The sequence below is a fragment of the Marmota monax genome, unplaced genomic scaffold, assembly GCF_021218885.2.
Source record: "Marmota monax isolate L192 unplaced genomic scaffold, Marmota_monax_Labrador192_F-V1.1 WCK01_AAM20220418_F8-fsc00261, whole genome shotgun sequence".
In the NCBI taxonomy this organism is placed as follows: domain Eukaryota; kingdom Metazoa; phylum Chordata; class Mammalia; order Rodentia; family Sciuridae; genus Marmota; species Marmota monax.
Window position 1 is genome coordinate 3,063,827 of NW_026695225.1, and position 20,393 is coordinate 3,084,219.

Here is a 20,393-nt window from a genome sequence, read left to right on the forward strand (position 1 = left end):
TCCAAAGTTGCCTGTGGAATGCCCCTATAAACAGGAGTAAGTTAAGGGGAGAGAAAAAATGGCATAAAGAAAGACCTAAAGATGAAAGACGGAGGTAGATGCAGTGGTGTATGCCTGTAATCCCAGCAGCTTGGGAGCCTGAGACAGGAGGATTGCAAGTTCAAGGCCAGCATCAACAGTTTAGCAAGGTCCTAAGTAACTTAGTAAGACCATATCTCAAAATAAAAAATAAAAAAGGATGGGGATGTAGCCCAGTGATAAAGTGCCTCTGGGTTAATCCCCATTTAAAAAAAAAAAGAAAGAAACAAAGAAAAAGAAAGAAGAAAAATTTTTTGAGAAGAGCCACAAAGTCCATTGTTCCTAATGCTGTATGCACCCTCTGCCTTTTGGGAGGTTTCATTGTATGTATCAATATATTCCTTCTTTTGTTTCACTGGTTAGAATTGAGTTTGTGTCCTTTTCGATCTTGACTTGCAAATTGGTGTGTCCTCAGCCACACCTATGTAGCACAGGGCATACTGCTGAGGTAGATTGAGGCCGAGACCAAGATTTACTAGAATTTCAAAGGTCCCCTACCGGCCATTACCAGCATACCTCCTTTTTTCAAGCTTGGGCAATGCTGGCAAGGAGGCAATTGACAGTTTTCCATTCCTCTGTTTCAGAGGTATGGCTGGGGACATACTAGTTAGTTGTTGGCAGTGCAAATGAATGTATGTTCTTACTTGTACATGCTCACAATATGTGTACACATATGTGCCTTCAAGTGTGTTCACAAACACATATACATGTATACATAAGATCTCAATGAACAGTCTGTAAGAACCTGTAGGAAGTATCTGTAGTACTAGAAATTATGTTTTGCTATATGTCTATTAATGTGCTCTGGGAGCTATCCTATTAACTGGTGAGAAGCAAGTTTGATCTGAACTGTCTGACCAGTCTCAATTTATTCAGTAATAGACATTAATGGAATTATTAATAGGGTCGCTTTCTAGAAGGTCTTGACCATCCTCAAAAGGAACTCTTGACACGCCATTATCGGTTTCACAATTGTTTGCCTATCCTGCCCTCGTGTGGGCAAAGAACACAAAAACCAAGGTGACAATGATCCAAAATTACATTTGAAAGGACCTTAACAATTGGTCAGATATATTCTCTTGCAGAGGAGAAGTGGGAAGGACACAGGAGAAAAACCTGAGTCCCATATCAAAAATGACAGCCTGCTTGCTGGGCAGGTGTGGTGGCACACACCTGTAATCCCAGTGGCTTGGGAGGGTGAGACAGGAGGATGGCGAGTTCAAAGCCAATCTCAGCAATGGTGAGGTGTCTCAGCAATGACAAGACACTAAGCAACTCAGTGAGACCCTGTCTCTAAATAAAATACAAAATAGGGCTGGGGATGTGGCTCAGTGGTCAAGTGCCTGTGAGTTCAATCCCTGGTATCACTCCCCCCCCAAAAAAGAATGACACACTGTTTTCCCTGTTTCTACTAAACCTTTATAACGGAGGTTGGGCTACAGAGTTTGCTATTCCAAATGCAGTGCCCCTCAGAGGAGCTACCATTTATTAGCACTTCCGGGTGCCAGGCATGAAATTCTCACATCTGCCTTATAAACTTCATTTTATGAATGAGCCTACTGAGGCTTGGAATGGCTAAACAGGATGCCCAGGTTCCCATAGGTAGTAAGTGGCAGAGCCAAGGAGGTTCTGAAAACAAATTGAGAATATAAACTGAAAATAAAAAATAAAAGGTTTCATTAGGAAATTACATGTAAAGGAAGAGAGTTGATTTATATATAATTTATGAAGCTAAATAATAAAATGAATACTAGTGAATCCTTCAACTAATGAGAATACCACCAAAGCCACTGTTTTCCATGTCTGTTCCTGACCCAATAGCCTTGTCTTTCTCCCCTGAGATAGTCACTCTCCAGACTTTTTTTTCATTCCCTTGATTTTTATTAATGTTTTATCTCATAAACATAGTTTTGCTTGATTCTGAAAGATGTAAAAATGAAGGGCTGAGAATATAGCTCAGTGATAGAGAATACTTGCTTAACATATGCGAGGCTCTGGGTTTAATCTCCCACACCATAAAAAGAAAATAATTTTTTTTTGTACTGAGGATTTAATCCAGAGGTGCTTTACCCCTGAGCTATATCCTCAGTCCTTTTTATCTTGAGACAGAATCTGGATAAGTTGCTGAGGGTCTTGCTAAACTGCTGAGGCTGCCCTTCAACTTGCAATCCTACTGCCGTAGCCTCCAGCCACTGGGATTACAGGTTTGCACTACTGTGGCTGGTTAGAAAGATCCTTTTATATTTCTCCTGTAACTTGCTTTGTGAGATTTATCTGCATTGGTGTGTGTACCTTAAATTCTTTTTTCACTGATGTATAAGATTCAATTATATGAATGTGCCAGATTATGATCCCCCATTCTCCTCTTGGTGTACACTTAGCTTGTTGCCAGCTTTCCCCCATTGCTGGCAGTGCTGCTATAAATGTCTGTGTACATGACTTGCATTGTATGTGTAAGAGTTTTTCTAGGGAACATACCTCAAAGAGAATGGCTGCATTACAGGGAATACAAATGCTCAAATTTTATAGTACAATCTCCCCAAAGAAGCTGCATCAGTTTACCTTCCCACTGGAGTATCAGAGAGTTTCCATTGGTTCACACCTTGTAATCATTGCAAGTTGCCAGAATTTTATATTTTGGCCAAACTAGGGAGTGTAAAATGATAATGTCATTGTGTTTTTCGAGGAATTTATCAACCTTGTACATCTTCAAGTTTTGTGGCATTAAGTTGTATCACTTTTTGGGTCAGAAGGAGAGAAGTACAGATGGGGGAATCACCAGGGAAAGGGTTCTGTGGCAGGTCAAAGGTTGGTGCACACATGGAACAGAAGCAAAGCCAGCCCAGGAGGAGCATAATGAGCTCACCTTTGCCTGAGGTGGCTGACCTGTGTACCTCACAAGTTGCCTCACTTGACCTGTTGCCTCACCTGCCAGTCCTGACCTTTCCTCATCAGTCCTCAATTACTGCACCATATGATGTGGAGCAATTGTGTTTTAGTTTTAACTAAGCTGATTCAAACTGTGTCTTGTGCTTTTTATCTTTTATCAGCTAGCTCTTGCATTTGGATGAACTTCCAGAAGGTTATTTCAAAATAGCTTTCTTGCCATTTCATCACCAGTTCACTGTCAAATCCTCTTTGATCATCAAACAACTTTAAAATTGCTTTTTGAAATGCATGGAGCTCTCTCATAGGCTTCTGAAAGATATGTGCGAATGAATTTTGGGGAACTTATTTTAGAACTAAAAATCAGCTTCAATTTCTTTGACCTAGAACAGGGAGAGACCCTGTTAACTTAGCAGCTGTGAATTATGACCATCTTTGTTCTTTCAGAGATTTAGATGCTGGGAGAGTCTGATGTTCTAAGTCAGGTTTTTCCCATTGGATTACAACATATGGACATTAAAAAACAAAACCCAAAATAAGGATTTGAAAAAAAAATTTTAGTTGTAGATGGACCTTTATTTTATTCATTTATTTATATGTGGTGTTGAGAATTGAACCCAGTGCCTCACACATACTAGGCAAGTGCTCTACCACTGAGCCCCAGCCCAAGACTAAATAAGAATTTTGATTATCATAAAGTAAGTGAAGTTTGCCTTTCACCCTCTATGATAGCTAGAATCTGATGATGGCCTCCAATGAACTACTGTTACTTGTAATCTTCTGTAATTCCTGCCCATATTGAATATAGGCTGGCCTGTGACTAGGGCTGACCAATAGAATGCTGTCACAACGATGCTGTGTCAGTTCTGGACCTAGTCTTAAGAGGACCGGCAGTTTCTGATTTGTCTCTCCAAATGCCAACAGCCCTCTGTATTCTCAAGTTCTGCATTCACAGATACAACCAACTACAGAAAAAAAATATTAGGGGACAAATTGCATCTTTATTGAACATATATAGATTTTTTTCCCAGTCATTATTCCCAAACAATGCAGTGTAATGACTATGTGCATAGCATTTACATTGTATTACACATTTTAATTAATCTAGGAATGACTTAGAGTATACTGGAGAGTGTACATGGTTACATGCCAATGCTGCACCATATTGTATAAAGGACTTGAGCAGATGAGCATTTTGGTGTTAATGGAAGGGCCTGGAACCAATCCTCTGCAGATACTGAGGGATGACTGTATTCACTTTTGGTAATCCTGAGTCAATATGGAAAATATCTGGCTACCCTTCTGCAGAGTCCACATTCAAAGGTCACGTGGAGAGAAGAGGCCTGAGACCATAGGCTAGACAGAGCAGATCAGGTATAAGAGTGTCCCAGTCAAGTCTCCAGATGACGCTGGTACTAGCTATCATGTGATTGCAATTGCACAAGAAACCCCATGTGAGACCAGTAGAACATTGCAGCTGAACTCAGTAGACCTATAGAACCATAATAGATAACCGATGAGGGGTTTAGGGTGATTTTTTTAATGTGATGATAGATAACCAAAATAAAAATTGGTATGTGAAAGGGAGTGCAGATATTACCAAAATCTAAAACACGTGGCAGCAGCCAAAAGCCAAAACAGTCTTGAATAAACTATTAGTGAAGGCTGGAAGGAAGTGTCCACTTTGGGGAGCTCTTAACCACCATGAAAGAAGTCAGGTGGTTGGAAAGGCCACCTGGAGTAGAGAGGTCTTAACCTGCAAGGAGGAGAAAGGCCTAACCTTCTCAATATCTCAAGCAAGCCTCCAGATGACTCCAGCTCACTTGCTTTCTTGGTATCTAACTTTGACCACCTCAGGAACTGCCCAACTCAGCCAAGTTCACACAGGAACCAGTGTGAGATAAATACAATAGTTGCTGTTTGAAGCCATCAAGTTTTGAATGATGTTTGTTTTGCACATGGGCAAACAAACACCTCTTTTGACCCCTGGCTTTCATTGTTCATCAACTCCCATATACAAAATGATCTCAAGCTGCTCTGTACACATTCAAGATCCACAGTTATAAAGTCTGTCTCAATCTGCTTTCCCTTTGGCAGTGCCACAGATGGTCATTAAGGCCTTGACTTCATCGTCAAATGGCCCTCAGGTCAATTCTCTGCTCTTTTATTTGTTAACTTGGTAAGTCATTAAAGCATTTTTGTACTAGGGATTGAACCCAAAGCCCTCTACCAGTGATCCACACTCCCAGTACTTTAATTTTTACTTTAAGTAGCAAAGGCAGGCCTCAAATTGCCTCAGGTTTGTTATATTCCTGCCTCAGACTCTGAAGTCATTGGGATTACAGGCATGTGCACTGTGCTCAGCCATTATTATTATTATTATTTGAAACTTTGAACTGTTAATGTCTTAAATTGGGTAAATAGTATTTGTCTCCTCCTAGGCTTGTTATAGGGACAAAATGATCATAAACATCTTCAATACTTCAAAGCTACTGGCATAAATGTGTTTTATTTCTATCAGATAATCAGGAATCAGCCATACCAGCTTCCTGAAGACTGCACATTAATCAAACTACCTTTCCTCAGTATGCCAGTTTATATCTGCAAAATGCTGCTTACCACCAACCAGTAGTCTGAGGAGTCACCCCTCACTTGGGTTCCTGTTATCCCTCTGTTTTTCTCCCACTATCCTTAGCCTTTATCTTTGCCAGTGTCCCTCAGATACTGCATCTCATTTGGGGGCCTGCTTCATGTTCACCTCCAAGCCATTGTCCTGAAGTTATTTCATACAACCTGGGCTCACTTGTCCATCATTAGCTAAGACAATTTTTTTCAGACACTTGTCACTCCTCAAGAAACTCCCTGATTTGCAACTTTGCTCTCAGACAAAGCAGGATCCCCAACTGGGCTCAAAAAAAAAAAAAAAAAAAAAAAAAAAACTCTTCTAGGGTGGGAGATGTGGTTCAGTGATAGTATGTGCTTACCATACATGAGGCCCTGGGTTCAATGCCCAATACCAAAAACAAAACAAAACAAAACAAAAACCTCCTCGGGAGTTCAGCTTCCAAATGAGATAGAGCAATATGGGCTGTTTTTCTCCCTCACATGAAGCAATGGGAAAAAACATACAAACTATTTTAAACAGTCTCAACATGCAAGACATCAGGAAATAAAGGACAGTGACCCTGGGAGATGGAAAATAAACAAGATGAATACTACAGTGTCTCTTCTTACTATTCTGAGATTTTCCAAACCACTATGCACAAATGGGGAACCCAGGCAAAGACAGGCAGACTTGCTGTGGGTTTTCTAATACAGGAAAAGTATGATCTATGGCAACAAGAACACCAAGGAAGGAGACGAGAAATGAAGGTTTATTCCTGTGGGGTTTACTCTGTATGTGAAATGACACATTAACAATTGGAGATGCAGATGGAACAATGAGATGAAGATGTGTCCAACAAACTTTAAACCAATTGCTACACAAAACAGAGGTGTAACCAAGATGATTCTGCAACATTTACACTCAGAAAAATGAGAAATTATATCCCATCTATATCAAAGTGTATAAATGCATTCTATTGTCATGTATAAGTAATTAAAACAAATTTAAAAATTAAACAAACAAACAAAAAATCCCAGAGATATAGCTGGGCTGGGGCTGTAGCCCACTGGTAGAGTGCTTGCCTTGCATGTGTGAGGGACTGAGTTTGATTCTAAGCACCACATATAAACAAATAAAATATTATGTCCATCTACAACTAAAAAACAAATTAAAAAAACAGAGGTATAGCTAATAAGTTAACAAAGGAGCTAAAATAACATAAAAAATCAATAATCCAAATTAAGGCAGAAGAGAAGTGTGAAAGAGAACAAATGGAGGAAAACTAGTAATGAACTAATACAATTAAACCTAATTATATCAGCAATCACATTAAAGGTGTATGGTTTAAATGCATATGGTTTAAATACTCCAATTGAAGGCAGAGATTGAGATGCTGGATTAAAAGGTTAAGACCCAGCTATATTCTGTCTACAAGAAATCTTTTTTTTTTTTAAATTAGTTCATTTTAGTTATACATAATATTAGGGTTCATTTTGACATAATTGTACAAGCATGGGTTATAATTTGCTCAAACTCAGCTCCTAATACTTATCCTTTCTCTTCCCTCTTCCTTTTTCCTGTTCTCTTCCTTCTACTTTACCAATCTTTCTTCTATTTATTTATAGTTTTTCAAAAATTAATGCCTTGAAGATATACATAAAGATTCCCTGTGGTATATTCATATATGTTCATAGGAAAATTTAGTCAGATTCATTACACCATTTTTGCCTTTTTGTTTCCCCTCTCTGTCCCTCAATCCCTTTCCTCTACTCCACTGATCTCTCTTCTATTTTCATTGAGTCCTCTGCTTTTTACTCTCTGCCCCCATTTTGGTCTACTTTCCATATATTAGAGGAAACATTTGACCTAGGAATTTCTGGGTCTGGCTTATTTCGCTTAGCATAATGGTCTCTAGCACTATCCATTTATTGGCAAATATCATAATTTATTTCTTCTTCATGGTCAAGTAATACTCCACTGTGTATATATACTGCATTTTCTTTATCCATTCATCTGTTGATAGGCACCTATATTGGTTCAAATCTTGGCTATTGTGAATTGTGCTGCTATAAACATTGATGTGGCTGCATCCCTATTGTATGCTTGTTTTGTTTGTTTATATATTTATTTATTTATAATTTTTTGGTTTTGGTACTGGGTATTAAACCCATGTGTGCTTTACCACTGAGTCACATACCCAGCCCTTTTTTTATTGTGAGACAGGGTTTCTCTAAATTGCTTAGGGCCTCACTAAGTTTCTGAGGCTGGCCTTGAACTTGCCTTCTGAATGTATTATTTTATTATTAAGGATTACAGATGTGTACCACTGCACTAAGCTAATTTGCTTATTTTAGATCTCTTGGATATATATCAAGGAATGTGATAGCTGGGTCATATGGTGGGTCCATTCTTATTTTTTTGAGAACACTTCATACTACTTTCCAGAGTGGTTGCAATTATTTTCAGTCCTACCAACAATATACAAAATATACCTTTCCCCCCATATCTGGCCAACATTTATTATTCTATGTAGTTTTGATAATTGCCATTCTGACTTGACTGAGATGAAATGTCAGTGTGGTTTTGATTAGTATTTCTCTGATTGCTAGATATGTTGAACATTTTTTTCATATATTTATTGGTCGTTGGTATTTCTTCTTTTGAGAAGTGTCTGTTTAGTTCTTTGGCCCATTTATTAGTTGAGTTATTTGGTTTTGGGGGCATTAATTTTTTTAGTTGTTTTTATATTCTAGATATTAATAACCTATCTGAATAACAAAGGTCTTCTCCCAATCTTTAGGCTCTCTCTTCACACTCTTGTTTCCTTTGCTGTGCAGAAGCTTTTTAATTTGATACTATCCCACTTATTGATTTTAGGTTTTATTACTTACACTTGTTAAGTCTTGTTAAGGAAGTTGATACTTGTGCCAATATGTTAGAGTATTAAACCTATGTTTTTTTTTTCAAGTAGTTGCATTGCTTCTAGTCTAATTCCTAGATATTTGATACATTTTGAGTTGACTTCTGCACAGGGTGAGAGAGAAGGATCTTGCTTCCTTCATCTATGTATGGATGTACAGTTTTCTCAGCACCATTTGTTAAAAAGAGTGTCTTTCCTCCAGTGTATGATTTTGGCACCTTTGTTAAGAATCAGATGGCTGTATCTATGTGGGCTTGTCTATGTGTTTTCTATTTTATTCCATTGGTCTCCATGTCTGTTTTGGTGCCAATACTGTATATGCTATAGCTCAGGAGTATAACTTGAAGTCAAGTATTGTTATGCTTCCAGCATTGCTCTTCTTGCTCAGCATGGTTTTAGCTACTCTGGATCTTTTATTTATTTTTATTTGGTGCTGAGGATCGAACCCAGTGCCTCATACATATAAGGCAAGCACTTTACCACTGAGCTACAGCCTCAATCCCTGGATCCTTTATTCTTCAAAATGAATTTAAGGACTGTTTTTTTTCTAGTTCTGTGAAAAATATCATTGATATTTTGATGGGAATTTTATTGAATATATATAGAATTTTTGGTAGTATGGCTGTTTTGACAATATTAATTCTGCCTATCCAAGAACATGGGAGGTCTTTCCATTTTCTGAGGTTTTCTTCAATTTCTTTCTTCAGTGGTCTATAGTTTTCATTGTATAGGTCTTTCACTTCCTTGGTTAGTTTTATTCCCAGGTATTTTATTTTATTTTATTGAGGTAATTATGAATGGGGTAGTTTTCATAATTTCTTTTTCAGCAGATTCATTATTGGACTGTAGGAAAGTGCTTGATTAGTGTATGTTGATCTTGTATTCTACTACCTTACTAAAATTGTTTATCATCTCTAGAAGTCTTCTGGTGGAGTTTTTTTTTTTTGAGGGGGGTCTTCTAAATATAAGATCATGTCATCAGCAAATAGATAATTTGACTTCTTCTTTTCCTATTTGTATCCCTGTAATTTCTTTCTTTTGTCTGATTGCTCTGATTGGAGAAGAAACCTGTTTAAATGTAAAGACACACATAGGTCAAAAGTAAAGGTTGAACAAAGGTTGGTCAAAAGGTACAAACAAAGTAAGAGCACCATGGACCAGGTATTGTCACCAAGACCTTCGGGTAATATCTTACTCTTACATCATACTCTGTAGTTCAGAAAGCCTCCACGGAATGCTTGTGATCTGTTTTACTCTGGGCTGTATCCCTGGAAAAGAAGGAAAATTATTAGTGGAATTTTATAGATAAGGAAACTGAATTTCAGAAATCATAAATAACTTGCTCAAGGTCATACAGGTTAAAAATAGACAAAGCTGAGATATAACTCAGAACTTCAAGTTCTTAGGCTGAGCCTGATTTACCATATAACACCATACTTTTTCTGGGCTCAATATGGAAGATACAAAAAGGGTAGTGGATTGGGCATCAAAATGAAAATGAAAGCAACATAACATGAAGACTATTAATACATGGAAAATGCAGGAAGCTCTTTAACAATGAGGGGTGAATGTTAAGTGGATATTTTCCATTTTTAATAATAATGTACTCAAAGGCCAGTTGCAGTGGCACATACCTGTAATTCCAATGAGTAGGGAGGATGAGATAGGAGGATTGCAAGTTTGAGGCTAGACTCAGCAACTTAGCAAGACCATGTCTCAAAATAAAAAAAATAAAAAAATAAAAAGGACTAGGGAGATAGCTCAGTGGTCAAGTGCCCCTGGGTTCAGTCCAGTACCTAAATAAATAAATAAATAAATAAAATAAAGGTACAAGCTTGTAATTCTGAGATAAATAAGTTCTGGAAACCTATGCGAAACATGGTTACTTTAGTTAATAATGATGTATTATATGGGGTACTCAAAATTTGCTGAGAATAGATCTTAGGTATTCTTATCACACACACTAAAAGGTAACTATATGACACGTGACATGAGCAAATGTCAATTAGCTTGATTGTAGTAATTATTTCACAGTGTATACAATATATTAAAACATTGCATTGTACCTTTTAGGTATATATAATTTTTATTTCTCAATTATACCTTATTAAAGCAGAAAAAAGGTAAAAGGGTAAAAAAGATACACAGTCATGAGTTGTATAATGATATTTTGGTCAACAAAAATCGTAGATAGAATGGTATTCCTAATAAGATTATATCAGTTAGTGGCTTGACTGTTGTAGTTGTTTAAGCATGCTCTTTGCTGTTTGTGAAGTGATGAAATAGCCTAACAGCACACTTCTCAACATATCCTTGTCATTCATGATGCATGGCTATACTGTGATAACACCAGTCACATAAAAGCTGGAGTTGATATATTAATATCAAAGTACATTTCAAAGCAAAAATGCAGCCATCAATAAAATAAGTTGTTTCATAATGATAAAAGGGTCAATTAATTCAGTGGAAATAACAATCCTAAGTGTTTATGCACCTAAGAACAGAGATCCAAAATGAAAGAGGCAAAACTGAAGGATGTTAAAGAGAAACAACAATTGTCAGAAATTTCAATACTGCTCTATCAGATATTACTAGAGTGAGCAGGAAGAATATGGGAAAGAATATAGGAAAGTTAACACTCTCAACCAATTTGACCTATTGGCATTTATAGAAGACTGCCCAACAACAGTAGACTACACATTGTTTTCACATGTCCATGGAACATTTACCTATATAGTTCACACATTGTGCCAAAAAAATAAATCTCAACAAATTTAAAATGATTCAAACCATATGGAGCATGCTCTCTGACAAAAATAGAATTAAATTAGAAATCAATAACAAGACATTCTCATGAAAATCACCCACATATTTGGAAAGAAGAAATTTCTAAATAACTTCTGGGTCAAAAAAGATATAAAAAAGAAATTGGAAAGCATTTTGAAATAAATGAAAATGAAAAGCATAATATATCAGAATTTTTACGATGCTACTGAAATAGTGCTTGGGGAAAACTTATAACAGTAAATACGTATGTTAGAAAGGCAAGAGGTTGGGGTGGGATGTGGCTCAGTGGAAGAGTACTTGCCAAGCATGCTTGAGGCCCTGGGTATGATCCCCAGAACTGAAAAAAAAAAGGTATAATATTTCTACTCAATAACCTCATCATTTATCATAAGAAAAAAACTAGAAAAAAGGGGAGAAAATTAAACTCAACATAAGTAAAGGAAATAATAAAGATCAGAGCAGATATAAATGAAATTGGAGACTGCAATAATAACATCCAAAACAACAGGAAAAGTCAATAAAATAAAATGCCATTTTTTGAAAGATCAATGAAATTGATAAATTTGTAGCCAGACTTTTGAGGGGGAAAAGAATGCACAAATGACAAATAATAGGAATGGGAAATATTATGTTGCTATAATTTCTACAGATATTAAAAGGATAACAAGGAAAATTTATACACAAATCTATGTCTATAAACATGACAGCTTAGAAAGACACAAACTTCCAAAGTCCCATCAATTATTCGATTATGAAACCTTCAACAAGTTACTTCAAGTATCTAAGCATCAGTTTCTTTTTACTCTTTCCATATTTTTATTGGTGCATAGTTTTAGATTTTTGAGAGCTTCCATACTGATTCCCATAGTTGTTATAGTAATTTACAATCCCATCAACAGTGTAAAAGTGTTCCTTTTTTCCACATCCTCTCCAGAATTTATTATTGTTTGTATTCTTTATGGCTGCCATTCTGACTAGTGTGAAATGAAATCTCAGTGTAGTTTTTTTTTTGGGGGGGGATACTGTGGATTGAACTCAGAGACACTCGACCACTGAGCCACATCCCCAGTCCTATTTTGTATTTTATTTAGAGACAGGGTCTCACTGAATTGCTTATCACCTCGTTTTTGCTGAGGCTGGCTTTGAACTCAAGATTCTCCTGTCTCAGCCTCTGGAGCCACTGGGATTACAGGCATGCGCCATTGCACCCGGCTCAGTGTATTTTTTTTTTTTTTAGAGTTTATAGAATTTTTAATTGTAATGGGCCCCAACTAAGAAACTAGCCAAAAGTCTTTCAACAGGTGAATGATTGAAGATATTATGGTACATTTATACTATGGAATACACATGAGCAATGGGAAAAGAACAAATTTGTCATTGCAAACAATATACATGTATTTCCAGTGAATTAGGTGTGAAAAATAAAATACTGAAAGTTCATATTCTGTATGATTTCATTTATATTAAATTTTGGGGGGGGGCTGGGGATGTGGCTCAAGCGGTAGCGTGCTTGCCTGGCATGCATACGGCCTGGGTTCTATCCTCAGCACCACATACAAACAAAGATGTTGTGTCCGTCAAAAAACTAAAAAATAAATATTAAAAATTTTTTTTTTCTCTCTCTCTCTTTAAAAAAAATTAAAAAAAATTTTTTTTGGCCTTCCAATTTTTTGGGTACATTATATTTGTACTAATGGTGGGATTTATTGTTATATATTCATACATGCACACAGTATAACAATATAATTGGCCAATATCACTCCCCAGCACTTCCCCTTCTGTTGCTGACTCCCATCCCTTTGTTTCCTTTCCTTTTCTGGTCTGCCTTTGATTTTCAGGAGATACCTGCCCCACCACCTTTCTTTTCCTTTTTCCTCTCTAGCTTCTACATATGACAGAAAATGTATGACCCTTGATCTTCTGAGTTTGACTTATTTCAATTAACATGATGATCTCTAGTTCCATCCATTTTCCTGCAAATGACATAATTTCATTTTTTTAAAGAGAGAAGAGAGAGAGAGACAGAGAGAGAGAGAGAGAGAGAGAAGAGAGAATTTTAAATATTTTTTAGTTTTCGGCAGACACAACATCTTTGTTTGTATGTGGTGCTGAGGATCGAACCTAGGCCGCACACATACCAGGTGAGTGCGCTACTGCTTGAGCCACATCCCCAGCCCATAATTTCATTTTTTATGGCTGAGTAAAACTCCATTGTGTGTGTGTGTGTGTGTGTGTGTGTGTGTGTGTGTATATATATATATATATATATATATATATATATATCACTTTTTCTTTATCCATTGATCCATTGATGGACACCTAGGTTGGCTCCATAGTTTGGTTGTTGTAAATTTTGCTGCTATAAACATTAGTATTCATGTGTCACTGTAGTAAGATGACTTTAATTCTTAGCATGAATATGGAGGTGGGGTATAGCTGGGTCATATGGTGGTTCCATGCCTAGTGTTTTGAGGAACCTTCATATTGATTTCCATGGTTGTTGTATAATCCTACCAACAGTGTAAAAGTGTTCCTTTTTCTCCACATCCTCTCCAGCATTTATTATTATCTATATTCTTGATGACTGTCATTCTGACTGGTGTGAGATGAAATCTCAGGGTAGTTTAGATTTGTATTTCCCTAATTGCTAATGATGTTGAATATTTTTCATATACTTTTGGTGTTGATTTTTTTTCTTTTGGGTACTGGGGAATTTAAACCAGGGTGCAGGGCTGGGGATATAGCTCAGTTGGTAGACTGCTTGCCTTGCATGCACAGGCTCTAGGTTCAATCCCAGCACCAAAAAATAAAATAAAATAAAAACCAGAGTGCTGAGTCACATCCCCAGCCCTGGCTAAGTTGCTGAGGCTTGCCTCAAACTTGCAATCCTCCTGCCTCAGCCTCCCGAACCACTGGAATTATGGATATGTACCACCTCACCCTGCTTGGTAAAGTACTTTCAACTGGATCTCTGAACTTGTTCAATATTATCTTTCTTTTTTTTAAAATTTTTTATTGTTGGCTGTTCAAAACATTACATAGTTCTTGATATATCATATTTCACAATTTGATTCAAGTGGGTTATGAGCTCCCATTTTTACCCCATATACAGATTGCAGAATCACATCAGTTACACATCCATTGATTTACATATTGCCATACTAGTGTCTGTTGTATTCTGCTGCCTTTCCTATCCTCTACTATCCCCCCTCCCCCAATATTATCTTTCTATTCAAAAAGTTTTCCTGCTCAAATGAGTATACTTACTTGTACCTTAAGGTTCCTTGTACATTAAGGAGATGACTAATCACTATCAATATATTGGGCTGATAAAGCATTTCCTATTTAAGTAACTGGAAATTTCAATTTATAGGACCCAGGGAAAAGTAGTCTTTAAAACTTCTGTGTAGATTTCTGGAACCTACATCAGGAATCAAAATTAATTCAAAACATTTCATTAAGCTATGCCTTAAACTGAAATATAAGACCCTTCTAATCAAACGATCAGTTCAGCGAATTTGTTTGATCGCTGTGTGGTCTTTTGCAACTGGAATGGATCAGTTGAACTGATGAACACACAAAAAAACTGAGTGACTATTTATTCAGTTCCTTGAATTTCTCCAAGGAGAAATGATTAGGACTACTCTACGTGCACAGGAAAGAAGTTAATTAATTACATGGGGTGGATGCCTTAGATGTTAAGCCTTAATTTCTTTGTATAGCCCCAGTTGAAAAATGCTGATATACATTAAACAGACACCATCTACCACCTCACAGTGTTGCTCTGGTGAATATCAAGATAAAGTCTGTGCCTGGGGCTGTAGCTCAGTGTCAGAGTGCTATCTCTCACATGTGAGGCACTGGGTTCAATCCTCAGCACCACATAAAAATAAATAAACAAATAATAAAGATATTGCATCCATCTACAACTAAAAATATTTTTAAAAGATAAAGTCTGTTAAACTTTCACGAGAAATAAACTTAATGCTACACTCAAAGGAAATGCCAAGTTGCTGATTTTATGATTAAGTTGAACATTTTAAAACTGCTTTTTTTTTTTCAAAATAAAGAATTTGTGCTGGGTATGGTGGCACATGCCTGTAATCCCAGTGACTCAGGGGTCTGAGGCAGAAGGATTTCAAGTTTTGAGTCCAGCCTCAGTAATTTAGCAAGCCCTAAGCAACTTTGTGAGACCTTGTTTCAAAAAAAATTAAAAAAAAAAAAACCAATTTGTGCCTCTATTTTTAAAGTAGAAAAATGGAAACAAATAAAAAAAATTCAGAAACCCACCATCGACAGAGGTCAGATTAACATTTAAAATGCATGTATATATTCTGGCTTAAAAAATTCATTTATGGGGCTGGGGTTGTAGCTCAGAGGGAGAGCACTCGCCTAGCATGCTTGAGGCACTGGGTTTGATTCTCAGCACCACATAAAGTCAAATAAAGACATTGTGCCCACATATAACTAAAAAATAAATATTTAAAAAATTCATTTATATATAATTCTTAATACAAAAATGGATATTTTAGAAGATTGACATTTCAAGAATAACTTTCTCTTCAGTATCATGTAGCACATAGACTCTTTCTCTTTCTCTCACTCTCTCTTTCTACATATCGCTCCCCACCCTGCTGGTACTGTGGATTGAACCCACTGGACTCTATCACTGAGTTATATCCTCAGCCATTTTTATTTTTATTTTGAGACAGGGTCTCACTAAGTTGGTGAGACTGGCCTTGGAATTGCAATCCTTCTGCCTCAGCCTCCCCAGTAACTGGGATTATAATCATGCACCACCACACACAGCCAGCATATACACTTTTGAAGTTTAAAGGGATTTGAAACTAAAAGCTGAGACCCAGAGATTGGAAATGGTTTGAATGACATAGGGTAGAACCAGGGCTGAAACTTCAGACTTCTGCTGTATAGCCAGAGATCTTTGTTCTCTTCACCATACTGTCCATTATGGGGGTCTGTTAGCTTCAGGCTTAAATCAAACATCTTTTTCCTTAAAATATCTTCTTTTCCTGTTAAGCATGCTTAAGAGAAATCAGCTAGAATATAGGGAAAGAGGGAATTTCGTTAATTCATTTTTTTTTAGTTAAATCGTAATATTGTCCATCCATCCAATAAACAACTTTAGAGAACCTGGTTAGTTAGATTTTTGTCTGGCCCATCTTTTTGTTGCTGTTAGAAAATTGGATTGGCAGGTCAGACATAGTGCTTGTGAGTGAAATCGGTCTCATTGCTTCATAACATGTTTTTAATTTAATGTTCAACAAAGGCCATTTACCCTACATGCAAATCAATAAACAAAACCAAAGCTGATTGTTGAGCAACTAGAAAACTTCAAGCTGATTGCTGGCTGTCTGGTTTCCTAAGCATGGTCTAATGCAATTTGAGATAACCTTGAAGCTTTGCACAAGTCTTACTGAAAGAGCTATTTTGAAATAGTTTAGTGACTTGTAAACAATTTCAGGTAGCATATAAATCATGTCAAACATTTCCAACACCTTTCCAGATTCTGACCATGTTTAGCAGGAGCTGAAGATCAGGCTCAGAAATGGATTTATAAAAACAAAGAAAGTGGGAAGGATCAAAATGGTGTGGTTTAAGGGGCACCTGGCAGGCTTTCTTTCCCAAAAAGTTCTTTCCCATCATATGTCAAGTGTGTGGAATTCTTTTATTATAGACTGGAGCCATACAACTAAATAACTATCTTAGTAGGGATTAGTTTTAGAAGCTAAGGTGAGGGGAGTAAGAGGGGAGCAATTGCTATGAAGGGCAGGTGGCTTCACCTGGTGGAATCTCCAGGTCCTTTCCAGCTCTATGGAGACAAAGGTGCAGAGGCTTTTGTTTAAAATTCATTTCCTTCTAGATGCAAGTCATGTCTAAAACAAGTTATTTTTTTTCTTAACAGAGGTATGCTTTATTTAACATGCATTTCTCATAAACTTTGTAAAACTCTTGTGCTTTGAAACTCAAATTGCTCAAATGTAGTGTTGTACAAGTTTAATTTTTGATTTGTTTGCTTGAAGTGAGAACTATCTTAATATGTCAAAGAGGAATGCATTTCAGTAAAACAGTTTTAGTCCTACCCCAACCACATAGATCTCAAAAGTCTTTAACTGCTCTATTGAATCCCTGAAACATCACAACAAAATTTATCCCTAGCCAGACATGGTGGTACACACCTGTAACCCAGTGACTCAGGAGGCTGAGGCAGGAGAATCAAAAGTTTGAGGCCAGCCTTGGCAACTTAGCAAAACCCTGTTTCAAATCAAATAAAAAGGGCTTGGAGGGTGTGGCTCAGTAGGAGAGTACCCCTGGATTCAATGCCCAATATTTTTGGGAAAATTAACCTTATAGCAATGATATAGCCTCTGCTACAACTGGGAGAAAGTAGAACAACATTAATGCTTAAAGGGTTAGGATTTGACCTGTGGTCCATTTTTTAAAAATATATTTTAGTTGTTGATATACCTTTATTTTATGTATTTATTTATATGTGGTGCTCAGAATCGAACCCAGTGCCTCACACATGCTAGGTAAGTGCTCTACCACTGAGCTACTCCAGCCCTGTGGTCCATTTTAACAATGTTTTCCTTCCTTATTAGTCTTCATTTGTTGTTCTTCTTCTTCTTTTTTTTTTAACAATGTGAAGACACGGATTTTAAATCACCCATTAATAATATAATGGGGCTGGGGATATAGCTCAGTTGGTAGAGTACTTCTTTCACATGCACAAAGCCTTGGGTTCAATCCCCAACAACACACACAATAAATAAATAAATAAATAAATAAATAAATAAGATATAATAAGTTACAATATAGAGATGTTCAAAATATGTGAGAGTGCAGATATGAAATGAAGACAGGCAGAATACACTACTTTAAGAAAAGGAGAGCTTATAAGGCACATAGTGAGGAGCTGAAATTATGCTACTGTCAAACCACTACCAAGATGCTGTATTAGGACAGTGACATTATACTTTTTTCCCCTCTGCTTTGCATGCTTTCTGTAATGCTATTATAACATTTTTTTTGTTAGTAGCTACATTTGTAAGTATGCACTTACATCTTACTTTGATTCTCAGAATATGACAATGTTTTAGCAAATTACATTTTTAAAAATTGTCAGCAGGGAGGCATTATGATGCAGTTGAATGAGCACTAGTTTGAGAAATCAGGACAACTGCATTTTAATCCCAGTTCTTGTCACCATGGTGGAAGGTTGTTCCCACTCTGTGCCTTGATTTCTATAAGTAAGGCAAGATTGTCTCCATATTCCTTTTTCAGCCCTCAGTCCTTTAACTTCTGTCAACATGTGTTTAATGATTACTCCATTCAAGCTCAAAGTATTTAAGATTTTACAAGGTCCATTGAAGTTTAAAGACTATTTTTGCCAGGATTTTTTCTATTTGATTTAGAACAGGAAAATAAACTCTATTTACCTTATGCCCATACTAGCCATCTCACAGTAGCTCCAATAATAGGCAAAAGCCACAGAGGGAGGAAAGAATTGATAGGTCCTTCCATTTATTCCCTATACCCATTGAAAATGGTTACTAACACTGAAGAAACAGCAGCAAAGAGGAAGAAAGGGAGCCAATATATAAACATCAGCAAGGTATTTGCCCAGAGAGGTCAGAACAGAAACATGAGACTGGGCATGTATCTGGATGAGTTCCATGGAAAAACTGCCCTCTTTGACATTGGTATGAAAGAGAGTGTGGACTTTAAGCCCTGTGCTGACATGAAGAAAGTGTTATCTGATGATAGTAACATTAAAGTTGGTACTCTGAATCCAAATTCTAAAATTTGAGTGAAGAAAATGACAATATGTGCTTCTATGTGTTGACTACTGAAGACATATTTGAACTCTGCTCATCTATTTTGGCATCAGCATCAAGAACAGAAATCAAAACTGTGCTTCCAGGACAGTGTTATTCCTTGAAAAGACCTACTGGCCACTTGCTATATTAGGGCAGTGACATTATACTTGCTATACATTATAGCAAGATGGCTATACTGGACCTTCTCATCTTGAAGCAGGGTCCACAATTCCCTTCCAGATTTCCATCCATTCCAATGGATCAGGAATTCCATAAGCTGACAGATAGTGGTGCTGGCTGAGGCTCTACAAGTAGGAAAGGCAAACTCATACCTGGATAAATATCTGTCCCTGTGAGGATGAACTGTAACTTTCTAGGAAAGGAAGACCCAATATAGTCACTTTGCCACCAAGTGGCCAACAGGTCTTTTCCAGATATACTGCCATATTGGGGGCTCAGTTTGAGTCTCTGTTGCTAACAAGTTAGGTTCAGAGGCATTAATACTAGACTGGAGTATGTAAGTAGGAGTATCTGCTGCTGGCCCCATATGTAATTTGTCTTTGCCACTATGACCATTCAATTTATGTGCCTATTAAAAATTCTGGAGTGTTAACAACCGCTGGCTAATGTTGACTGGCAAAATTATTTTGTCTACTTGGTAGGTAAGTGCCACTTATTTTTTAAAAATTTTTTTAGTTGTAGTCAGACATAATATCTTTATTTTATTTATTTACTTTTACATGGCACTAAGGTTCGAACCCAGTGCCTCACATGTGCTAGGTGAGTGCTCTACCACTGAGCCACAACCCCAGTCCTAAATGAGTGCACCTTCTATGGTGCCTATTTGTACACATTCCCATATCTCTGGGTAGAACTACTTTTCTCTAATCTTTGAGTCCTTTCCCTTCTAAGTCCTTGACAGATGGCTAACCATTGACTACTGCCCAGTAATCTGTATATATATTTTTTACCTCAGGCCAGCTCTCCCTATATACAAATTGGTTGACCAAGATTATTGCTTGGTCAAGTACATTCCTCATAGTTGATTGTCTGAGGAATAGTTACTTTATCATTTTCTCTCTCTCCCATGAACTGTTTGAAAGTAACTTGTAGACATCATGCCCATTTACCCCTAAATACTTCAGGCTGTGTTTCCTAAGAACAAAGACATTCTATATATAACCACAATAAGGTTTTCAATATCAGGAAACCTAACATTGAAATAATACTATTATCTAAACTACAATTTAGTCTCAAAATTTAACAATTGTACTAATAG

The 20,393-nt window shown here is 36.9% G+C and overlaps 1 protein-coding gene across 1 annotated transcript in view; it reads right to left on the minus strand.

Annotated features, from left to right (window-relative positions):
• CUNHXorf66 (chromosome unknown CXorf66 homolog) overlaps positions 1-18,853 on the minus strand; it is a 30,749-nt gene extending 11,896 nt beyond the window's left edge. The window contains exons 1-2 of the mRNA XM_046435352.2: positions 18,734-18,853; positions 9,691-9,757 (exon numbers count right to left, since the gene is read on the minus strand). The gene's annotated coding sequence lies outside the window, so the exon portion shown is untranslated. The remainder of the gene's footprint in view (positions 1-9,690; positions 9,758-18,733) is intronic.
• Positions 18,854-20,393: the final 1,540 nt, after the last annotated feature.